Source organism: Tauraco erythrolophus, chromosome 5 (genome assembly GCF_009769465.1).
Source record: "Tauraco erythrolophus isolate bTauEry1 chromosome 5, bTauEry1.pri, whole genome shotgun sequence".
Taxonomy (NCBI): Eukaryota; Metazoa; Chordata; class Aves; order Musophagiformes; family Musophagidae; genus Tauraco; species Tauraco erythrolophus.
The window spans coordinates 78,997,910-79,010,347 of NC_141469.1; positions in this window are offsets into that span (position 1 = coordinate 78,997,910).

Genomic DNA, 12,438 nt, shown 5'->3' on the forward strand with positions numbered 1-12,438 from the left:
CTTGAGACCCTTTGTGGCTTGGATAGGGAGCCACTGGAATAAATTTCAAGTAACCTATATGTGCTATCTTTTATTTCACGTGAAGGTATCCAGCCAGAGCATGATACAGACTGAGCTTGGTGACATGGAATAACAGCAGGAGGTCTTCCACTGGTCTTCCACTGATTGGTAATGTATAGTAAGATCAATCTAGAAGAGGGAAGGTATTTCAGATTAGGAGAGACTATCTGCATTGCTTATGACTGCTGCAGGGAAATGTCTTGATACCTATCCTGCATTAATTACTTGCCACATGGACTGTTCTATTATAAAAAAGCACATTTTGTCAGGAATTTGAGCATTTCAAAGGTCTGGAGCAATCTCACGAAGTAAAGACAGAGAGAAGAGTGTGCATGTCCATCCTGAAACATGTATGTAAATATTTGAGCCAAATAGAGCTCTCCACATGAAAGGATGTATCAAGCGTCTGCTTGCTCATCAGATTTATCAAGCAAGATAGCTCTTAAATTTGTTAGAATGGACCATATTCCCAACTGGCATAAATTACTGTGGCACTTCTAGCTTCAGTGAAGTTATCCATGTCACAACAGCCTGGGATCAGTATCTTTATTCATGCACCTGCATCCTCAGCCTTATGCATTCGAACTACTGTATGAAACACAAAGTGTGAATTTACAGAGTGTTTTTACCCCCAAAATGCACCAAAGTACAAACCTACATTTCATCAGTTTCCACCAGCTCACATAATCTCAGGTTACGCTACCTTGCACTGATATATCATAAAAAGGAAGTACCAACACAAGTTAAACAATCTGGTCAAAACAATTAGCAGGTTGGCATGTAAACAAGCAACATGATGGCTCCACTTCATTCCTAGCATTAATTTTTCATTAAATAAGTGATTGTAAGCATCTGAGAAATAATGTTTACCGTTTGACTGGAAAAAGAAATCCCCCTTTAACCTTCACATCCTATCAGAGACTTCCACTGCATTCACATTGCCCTACTCATCCATCACAACTCCTCCTCTCTTGGCAGCAGTGATGGAAGGATATATATGGTAGCTTGTTCACCGGATAAATCAAGTGTAACTTTAAACAGAGACAGAAAGGAAGAGAAAAGCCTCTCTGCTGCTACCTGTCCCTCTCCGTGCTGTCCCCCCACACCTTCTGAGCCCCTGCTTCTTATACTTCACCTCTACCTGCCATGTGGGCTCTCTCCTCCTTCCTATCCTCTGTTTCTCACTACTATGGCCAGCCCTCACAAGCCCAGAGGATTATACTTTGCTATACCTTGTGCTTCAACTTTGTGTTGGTACACACAAGAGTGAAAGAGACAGCCCAGACTGATAAGCAATGCCCAAAACACTTTCCTGACCTGCAGTGAAACAGCCACCCACAAAGCTTTTGGGTAATGAAGCTCCAGTAATTGATCCCCAGAGTCCTCCTCCTGTCCAGAACAGAATCTCATTTTCTCCACTGCAGCTGGTCACAATCCCAAAGGGAAGAACTCAGGGCAGAATTCACAATGGCACTGAAGGAGATCCCTGGTTTGTGTGTCGATTTTTAAGGTCTTTTTATTTATTTCCTCCTCACCCCCCCCCCCAAAAAAAAAGTAAAGAAAATAAAAGCAAATATCAACTGTACTATCAGGTGAAAACCAGCTATTTTTAAGAGTCGCTTTGAAACACTTCTCTATTAGATGACACCAAGCTGTGTGGTGCCGTCGACACGCTGGAAGGGAGGGATGCCATCCAGAGGGACCTCGACAGGCTGGAGAGGTGGGCCCGTACCAACCTCATGAAGTTTAATCAGGCCAAGTGCAAGGTCCTACATCTGGGTCGTGGCAATCCCAGGCACAAATACAGACTGGGCGGAGAATGGATCGAGAGCAGCCCTGAGGAGAAGGTCTTGGGAGTACTGGTGGACAAGAAGCTCAATATGAGCTGGCAATGTTCTCTTGTAGCCCAGAAGGCCAACCGTGTCCTGGGCTGCATCAAGAGGAGCGTGGCCAGCAGGTCAAGGGAGGTGATTCTCCCCCTCTACTCTGCCCTCGTGAGACCTCACTTGGAGTATTGCGTCCAGTTCTGGAGTCCCCAACATAAGAAGGACATGGACCAGTTGGAGAGGGTCCAGAGGAGGGCCACGAAGATGATAAGAGGGCTGGAGCACCTTTCCTATGAGGACAGGCTGAAAGAGTTGGGGCTGTTCAGCCTGGAGAAGAGGAGGCTCCGGGGTGACCTTATAGCAGCCTTCCAGTACCTCAAGGGGGCCTACAAGAAAGATGGGGAGAGGCTGTTCAGGAGGGCCTGTTGTGATAGGACAAGGGGTAATGGTTTTAAAATAGAGGGAGGTAGATTCAGGTTGGATATTAGGAAAAAATTTTTTACCATGAGAGTTGTAGAACACTGGAACAGGTTGCCCAGAGAGGTGGTGGATGCTCCATCCCTGGAGACGTTCAAGGCCAGGTTGGATGAGGCCCTGAGCAACCTGATCTAGTTGGAGATATCCCTGTTCCTTGCAGGGGGGTTGGACTAGATGACCTTTGAAGGTCCCTTCCAGCCCTAACGATTCTATGATTCTATGATTCTATTGAGATATCTCACAGCAGCTCAAAACCTTTTCAAGCACTCATTTTTTTCCCCTAGTCTCCTGATGCTCAATGTAGTGTACAGTGAAAAACCTCTACTTTTCCCAGAAATTTATATATTTGATATTAAAGCTTAAGAACCTCTACTTCCTTTTCCACCTTCAAACCCCTATATGTCAATTTTGAGCATGCATAAACAGCCGGGCACAAGGCAGATAACCTGAGTTTCAGCAGATTGTTTAAACTACACAGAATCTCTGTGTTAGATGCTGTACAAACATCGGGATCTAGTGTGGTTCAAAATAATCTCCTTTACAATTCATCATAAAAAAATAAGGAAAAATAAGATTATAGGCAATGCTCAAAGGGTATCGTGTTCTTTGAGGAAGGCTTCACTGTAAAATCAGTTGGTTTGTAAATACTATTTCTACCATGCATGGCTATTCTGTAAAACCCTCTTGGTTCATTCTTTGTCAACCACAAATGATCAAAAATTATGAGTTAAGATGTCCAATAATCAGCAGCTTTTCTAAAAAATTAATAACATGCTGGAATATTTATTTGTCTTTCACTTTCAGAGTATGCTCATTGGCTTTCAGTGAGGTCACTTCGGAAACAATCTTTCAGAAAAAATTGTCCTGCTTCATGGCCATACTCAAAGTAAGAATTTCTGGTGAAACACACTTTCAAGGAACACATCCCAAACTGTAAAGTTTAAAATAAACTTCTGGGTGAAGAACTTCTCCAATATGCATTGCTTCATCTGTTAAGCTTAGAACCGCTATTGCACTATCAACTTGGCAGAGGAAAAACACCCTGAATGGGCCATAGCATTAGGCTAAGCCTCACTTCCTAAACTCCACACACCTCTTGCCAAGTCCACACAGAGTCTGCTGTAGAAGAGTTAGATGTCTTCTGCATCAAATGGCACTACCACCTCCCAGAGCTGCTCAACATGATCAAATATTACTCTCCTCTCACAGGCACCTCGCTCACCTTGCATCACCCCGCTGACAAATATCACACCACCTTTCGTGCTCTGGAGCACGTGGTTTGTCAGGCAACCTCATACCTGCTCACTGCTGAAAGCTCTTCACAGACGTTCTCAAGGAGACAAAAAAGCCACCAGGAGAAACTCTTACCTCCCCGTGAAGCCCTCAGGCCAGAGAGGCTGTCAGAAGGACAGGGGCTACCTGTACAAACACAGTTGACTTTGCTCTTCAAAAAAACAAGAAACTGCTCCACTGAAGCAACGCTTGCCTCCAAAATGCCATAGCCTTGCAGGTAGCTATGGGCTCACCAGGCCTGGCAAAGTGTAGGGCACATATCCTTTCCCACCTCCGGCCTCAGGGTATGTGATGCTGGTTTAGGAACCTCTGGTTTTTGCTCCAGTTTTCCCCTATCACATCCCTCCTGGCAGGCTGTTTCATTTTTGAGTTACTGGTAGGGGGAAGAAACTTCTTCAGTGTGAACAATCACATTCAGTGCAGAAATAACCCAGCTCGTTTTCAACTAAAAATGAAGGTCAGATAATTTTAGGCTCCATCTATGGCTAGCAGTGCCTGCAAACGTTTCTGGGTACAGCACTTCAGCTGCCTATGCCGTTAAGTTGTTCTCACAATGTGTTCCATGATGTTGGCCTACAGCTTCTTTCCAAACTTTTCTGGATGTGGTTAGAGAGTTGGTGCAGAGAAGAAACTGTTCCAAATAACTAGGTTGGATGTAGGCACCCTGCTCTGGAGGCTACTGCCAATGTGAGCCCTTCTGGGTCACAGGAGGAGGTGACAAATGATTAGGACTTTTTATCTTTTAGTACAAAAGGATTAGGTTCTTTGTACCCTTACATCTTTTACTACTTTTATTTCTACTTCTTCTATAGATTGAAAATACATGCTTTAAGTCCTTCTACATTGTCAGTCTAACTTTACATGGGAATTTACAAGTTAGTCCAGGAAAAAAATTTCAAAAATTACTTAAGTGAATCTGAGTATCAGGAAAACGTAGATCTCAATGCAAACTTTGTTGGTTGAATCCATGTCTAATTTTACTATAAAGCAAATTATGCAATAGGATAACCTGCTTACTGTGTTGAGTCACCTTCATCAAAAGCTTTCGTAGGAAGTGATATAACATCCTAGTAGGCTTATAGAATTAGCCTGTAGTGACTGTACATTGACTGCAGGACAGGAACAATGTCTGACTGGAAGATTGAGAGGATATTTTCTGAGCTCTGGGTAAGTATGTGATTTCCATGTTCTTACACTGCAAAGATCCCAGGCGTAGAAAAAATAAACATACATGAATGTGCAAGAAACACTATGCATCATTTGAATTAACAAAAATAATGCAGAAATCACTTTTTTTCGAGCACATGTTACACAGCTAGTAACACCTGAAACAAGAGGTCTAAATGACTGACATTGCTCTTTGCTTTTCCCCTCCCCGATCCAGATTTTTCCTGAACAATCTTGAGACTGCAAGGGTTCAGTGACTTGCTTCCCTTCAGGAGCAAGAAGCTTTTGACCCCACTCATCTGTTTTTGCAAGAATTTCATGGAGTCTGTAGTCGCAAAAGCTGGCTCTTTTCCTAGGTTATGTATGATTCAGGCTAACCAGAGGGCAGAGGGAGCAGCGGCCAGCAGATATACCCTTTACAGGTGGTGAGAGCAAGACTTAAAACAGAATCCCCGTAAACTATCATTCAGTTGGTTTACTGCATTTAGCTATTGCAGGTTTTTTTGTTTGATGTTTAATTTCTTGCTGAACCTTGAGCGACCTGGTAGGACATATGACATCAACCATGAGTAATGATTTGTTTGTAGTTAGTTACTATTAACACTACCAGGTAGCTTAGTCAATAATAATAATAATAAAGGGAAAAGTTTTTTTAAAAAAGATCTTTAACTGCATTTAAAGGGTCACCTTTTTTGCTTCTCTGATGACTGAGGAAATTAATAAGCCGTGTTGAAAAGGTTGACACTATTGTGGAGCAAAAATATAAATACATAAATAAGTTACTATATGTGGGTTTCTATCAGGACATGTTTTGTATTGACTACTTCTATTGCTGCTAATTTGCCCGTTTTGTCAGATTTACTCCAGATCTGCCCTGCTGCAATTTTTGACTCTGATCTCTCCCTCTTTCTCTTTCTTTTTTTAAACCAAATATCTGAATGCAGCCTTTGATATGGTGGGTCCTGAGGTACAGAATTACCTTCTGCTGACATCCAATTCCTCTTTCCAATTCTAATTTCCAAACAACACTGACATCATCTGTCTCTCTACTCAAAGATGTATTTACTGTGACCAATGTTAACTCCAATTCCTTTCTCAGTTGTGTCTCCAGCCTAACTCTCTTTATTTTCCAGCTCTTTCAAATAAATACTCCAGTTTAGCTGCTTGCGCTGTATTAGATTGGATGTATATTACAAGGCGATAAACTTTAAAGCACTTAAATGAGAATTACAGTAATTTGGTTCAAGGTATCTAAAACAGTTAGACAACCTGTTTTTAAGACATGGAAGCTTTATTCACTCTTTATTCAAAATCCTAGCAGGTGTCCTACGAAAATACCCAGGAATTTTCCCAGATACATGGGAACATATTGGTAGCAGCAGGACATTACATTATTTCCAGGCACTAGGAATGAACATACTTATCAGGAGAGTAAGAGTCCATGGCTTGCCTGAAAAGAATCAAATAAGTAGTTCCACCCAGTACAGGGCAGAGGTACATCAACAGCCCTTACACAGGAACAAAGTGCCAATAAATTTTTTGATGAAAACCGTTCCAAAACCATGAACCTGGTTCCAGGGCCATGGAGGCACATGAGAATGAGACACAGTGAGAAGGAGTGACTACAAAAATTCTGTTCTATGCAGGAGTCTTTGAGTAAGAGACCCATCCCTCTAACTGCCTTATTCTGAATTACTAGGCTGGAACTACACTGGGTCTGTTTAATGAACAGATTTTGCTTCAGAAATTGTTTTGTCAAACCAAACGCATTTGTTTGAACTGTCAGTTTCAAGGTGTTTGACTAGATTTTGTAAGTCCAGTGCACATAGGAGAGAAAAACTTAAATACAGAGACTGACCTTTTCACTCTGCAAGCAGAGGTTTCAACAAAGTCATGTTTGATTAGAGATTGCAAAAATTTTGAAAGCCTTGGAGGTGTTTGTGAAACAGAACCTGTTTTTTTATGGCTTGTTCCAATGTTGACATGCACCCAGAGGCAGGGCAGGACCTGGCACTTCAGCTGATCCAGCACATCGGGCTGACTCAGAAGCATTGCTGGAGACCAGTAGGACTCTGACTTACACAGACTAACTGTTGATACTGTCTTTTGGCCAACCTCCTTACTTTGGCATCTTCTATTTTCTTGTCAAACATAAAGTGAGACTTTCTAGCTGACCTTATTACTGCTGTGTTACTATCTATCCCTGCTTTATTTATTTCCAATACAATTTGCAATAGCAGTGTAAATCTCACAGCTAGAATCTTTCCCCTGTGCTTACATCAGACAACAGTACATAAGCTGTTGTCTTATATAGAATTTTGCAGATGATGCATTAGAGGAGATACCCATGAATCAAAGATGGCACCAAGGGGGTTTCACTTGCAGTGAGCTACGTTCTACTTCAAGGTTTCCTAAGAAGCAAAGAATATAGATTGAAGATAGTCCCTCAAAGACCTGCTTTCTGACATACAGCAAATGGAAAGGAAACATGTGACAGTTTAACCAAAAGGATGTTCAAATGGATTAAGACTGTATCAGAAAGAGAGCTTTATAATTTCTGTTCTCTCTTTTGACTGTGTAAACTGCTGGAACAGCATTGATTCAACCTGAGAGACCATGAAATACTGTTATCCAAAGTGAAGCATTTCCAAAATGTTCTTGCAGGCTCCAGAGTCTCTCCTGCTGCCAAAGTAATTTAAATTTAAAGCATTAACTTTATTTAAAAATATCTCTCCGCTTTGGAGAGGAGCTTGGAGCCAGCTGCCCTCCCTCTCGGCATATGTAAGTGATCACGGCAGGTGAACATGCACTATACAGTAGCTTCGTATTTCTCCCATTAGGATCCATGTCACTTTCTATTTTTGAGAGCTGACTGAGTGTTTACTAGGCTACGCTTCATCCCCCTCCTTCCCCTGTACTGGAACCTTGTAACCCAAGATGCTGGAGGCAGTATTGGGTTTGCAGTGCTCTGACCCTTTGTCCCTCTACTTGAAATTGACTGGTTTTATCCCGCGATGGCTGCCGGTTGGGTTACACTGATAACCTTTTGTTATGTGCCTGGTGAACTTCCTAGCAGAAAGAGGAAAGGACCATGGCTTACCTCAATTCAAATAGCAGCAATTCAAAGTCAGGTCCCTGTTAGGCTGGGATAGTGTCAGAGCTCTCTGAAATTGCGCTGGATGCACATGGGGCCATGAAGAGACTTACCATTGAAGCCTTCGAGTCAGTGATCCACAAGTGACCCAGGGACTGAATTCACATTCTAGCCCCTTTCTCCAGTCCTTATTCAGGCAAAATACTCAGTGAACTTCTTAGGTATTTTTCCTAGTAAAGGCAAAAGAATTGATCCACTCGTGGAAGTCATCACACACAGTTAGCAAGAAAAAACAATTCCTTACCCACTGTTCCACTGTACATCACCCCACACACGCACTTCACCCTAAAAAGATACCCAGAAAAGTAATCACATGACAAATGGGAAGACATTTGAATGATTTTGTCCCTCCCATCCGGAGGGCCTCCATCTAAAGCCCCTGGGAGTTTTACCTTACCGCAAGACCAAACTGGAAATGAAGCACAGAGTGTCAGTGTTTGGCAGCCTGGTTCAGGGAGTAAAAAGACTCGGTGGAAGGTGGAAGGTTGCTGCCATTTGTTAGTAAGGCTCTGGGTTTTTTCTTTTATTTGAAATCTTCCAGCATAAGTAAATATAAAACAATAGATTTGCACCCTTTCTCCTGATTTCTGATGTGCAACAGAATTCATATTTCCATATCCCCCTCATTTCACTTCCAAAAGGTTTTGTTTTCTATTTCAATTTTCTGTGACTATCTCAATCTGGAATATTAAACTTTATGTTCCTTTTTATATGCAAAAACTTGTGAGGGTGAACACAGTTCTCAGAAAAAGATCAATAAAGTTCCTATCATCTAGCTAAAAAAGCATTATTTCGAGTCTCCTCTTTGCATAGCATTTGAGTTAATTTTGGCTTCAATATAACCGTAAAACTCTGCTTTAGTGAATAGCTAGTTACTGCTCAAAAGGACATTCCCACCTCTTCTGACCCCCGGCTGCATCTTCCCACCCTTCCCTTGGCCAGCACAGACACTCATCTGATGCTATGGAGAACCAGGTCAGGAAGCTTAGCCAGCAGAATATTAATCTCTCTTTTTTCACGGTTTAGTTTTTCGCTGTTTTAGTTTGAACAAGCTCACTGAGAGTCCAGAAGAATGCAGAGTTAAACTAAAAAAAAGCAGCACGCTGTTAGATTGGCTCAAACATTTTCTGAAACTTTATTTTTAGCATTTGCCAAAAGTAGAGTTTTATCTGGTCTGACTAGAAATTCTTCTATCTTGCCACTTTTTCAGATTGTGGTGTCTTACGTTGCCCCCAAATTTTGACAGTTCTGGAAAGCTCAGTGGGCAAGACCTGGATTCCTTCTAGCACACATCTCTACACCTTGCTTTCCCTCCACCTCCAAAACACACTCAATTATACTCAAGGCAGCACAAGTTTTGAAAGCTTTTACACACAATATACTAAGAAGCAAAACAGACTTATTTTGCCTTTCAGGTATTTTAATGAGTTGCTAACACTTTTCCTAAGCAATATTCTTTACTTTTATCCATTACCCTTCTTTTTCATTCAATGCTTCTTTGAGGAATTTAAGGTCTTGCTTCCATAACACTATAGCCCATCAGTGGGCACTTGAAATGCAACCAGCTGCCATTTTCCCTCCATGTCATAGTCAGATTCATATCACTTTTTTTTTTTTTTTTTTTAATGTGGATGCACAGACAGGGAGTGTATACTCAATTATAGAGAAAACTTATTTTCTTTGCTTAAGTATTCATGAGAGTAACTGCTGACCATTCTATTATCTCCAGAGACCAAAATATGCTGTTTCCCAAATCACCAGAAAATAGACAGCAGCAGGGGAAGGAAGCACACTGGCAAGACCTTGTTGATTTATCCTGGCTTCCCAGTTGAGCAGTCACACCTAAGGTTGCTGTAAGACATAATAGACCTTTACATTGAATCCTTGGTTAGCCTGCCTGACCTGCCAGTTAACCAGTGGTTAACAGCTAATGCATTTCCCAACAGTGTCCAGTGATAAAGGAACGCACTCATGGTTTCATAATGCATATTTCATTGCAGGTGCTGTCTCCATCAGTTAAAAGTCTGTCTTTTCCTATTTGCAACAGGGTTATAAAGCTCCACTGATTTTCATGTTTTGGAAAACAGTAGCTAATATATTGAACAAATCCCAAGCCTTTTATCCACGTATATGACTTCTTTAGAGCTCAAAGTATCATCCTTGATAACGATGAGAAATGCTGGCCTGGCTCTTACAGGTCTGATAAGCGTGCACAAAACAGCTGAGTGAATTAACAAACCAAGGGCAAAAGGCAAAGATCATGCATGGGATTAAGGTAGACAGTGATCCTGCCCGAAACATGCTATTTGATCATTTCTTTTTAAAAAGGCAGTATGACTTTGAAGCCCTAACAGTATTTTCCATAGAGCTGAAAAGGATGACAGATGTCCCACTAGCTCACTATCTACTGTCACAGCAAATATAGTTTTCTTGTCACCACCTACAAATCCCAGGATACGACTGCCTTCCCTCCCTCCCTCCCGTTTATCCCTCCATATCTAACTCCACATTTCCTCACCCCACCTGCTCTGCCAGCTTCTCCCATCAGCTTCCCTCACAATCACTGCCACCGAGTCCCTTATGAGCAGCAAGTGTTTCCTGAGCTCATCTGCAAAGCCCCTATCCTTCTTTTGATGGCTTATTACTGTCATGCAACTAACTGCAGGCCACCGAAGGGACCTCATCTTTTTATAAAAATGAAAGAAGAAAAGAATGAGATCTTTCTCGAGATGAAATTTATCCCAAGATAAATGATGTTGCAGGGAAAACTCACATTTGGACAGGATTTTGCTGACACGCACTACTGATTTTTATTGCTATCAACGGAGATCTGCATACAGATCTAACTTCTCTTGCAAAGCTTAAAACAGGGCAAGGAGGTAACAACAACAAAATGAAGGTCATAAAAAAACTAAAAGAAAATTAATACAATACTGACAGAAGTCATTCTGTGAACAGTCAGCATATTTTGGTGTTGGACGTCTATTTTGCTTCCTACTGCTCTGGCCAGGAGGTCTTTTCATACAGGGACACTACATCTGGCCTGAACACATTCTCCATACTCCAGAAATTATGTTCTTTCTTTCCTCCTGTCAGGGTCCTCAAGACCTTAAGGAACCACTTTCCAAGACTCCCTCACAGTCCATGCATGCTCTTGCCAGAACTCCACCTTCCTTACACCTAATTTGTCAAAAGGAAATTCTCAACCTCAATGGCTTTATTCACAAATGAAATGAAAGATACAGGCTATGTCTGAGCAGCACAATGGAGATGTAGGTATCACTGAGTAACTTCTTTTCAGGCCTTGAAGCAGAACAGCATGGTGAACATTAGCACCTAAACTAATCCCAAACAATTTTTTTATATCTCTGTGGCACCAAGCTAATGCAGCTGTGCTGCTTCCAGCACTCCAGCTAGCATCTCTGCATGACCCTGTCTTGTGGCATGTGGATAACCTAATTCCTGTCAGTATCCACCTGGTAGTTCTGTACCATGCGAGACATACCAATCATTGCTGCTCCATGTATCTGAAACACCAGCACAGGACTCCATCTCGGTTGCCTAACTCCCTCCTGAGAGTCGTCTTCTTCTTCCACAGCAATGCAGGGTGCACTTTTCTTCAAACATCACCTCTAGTCATTGACTCTCCTTGCTGAAAATAACTTACCTTTTAAGGAGCATAAGCTAAAATACCTTTGTCTCCTCCTGCCCTTCCCCTGGGGTTTTGTCATTCTCCTGTCTTCTCTGTTAGTTACAACAGCTAGGACTGATTCAGCCAGTCAACAGACTTTTTTGCTCATAAAGCTATAGTTCTGCTTCTGTCCTATACTGGATGGCCTCTTTTGGACTCAGGAGAAAAATATGTTTTAGTGCCTGAACTGGCTGACTAAATATTTCAGTAATTAGGCTGAGTATCATCTGCCTTCCTGCAGATGTGCAATCTTTTCAGAACTAGATCAATCCTTTGCACCTACAATATCAACAGTCACATAGACAGATGGTATTTAGAGAAGCTATTCAAAATAACCCACATCCTCTGTTCTCCTGGTGGTCACTCTTGGGTTTTACTAAGGGTGAATTGTAATCATATGAAAGATCTTGGACCAAGATAGTACACTTCCCATGTCTTTCCTTTCATCAACAAAAAAAGTACTGCATTAATAAAAAAGTCAAAACCCATGTGTTCTTGTAGTCATCAAATAAGCATAGTGCAATTATATCTCTAGATTGCCTGGCTGTAAAAGAAATCCATGCTCACAGGGTAAAAAACATCCAGCTTTCACAGACATAAATACCAACAGACCACCCAGAAGCAATTCCTACCAGGGAATTTTTCCACAGGTCCCTAGAGGGCAATGTATCTAAGTAAAATGCAGAGCAATGAGGCTCCAGGAGAAAATCAGCCAAGGAGAGATCCTCCCAAACTGCAAAACAGGTAAGAACTGAACTTGGCAGATATCT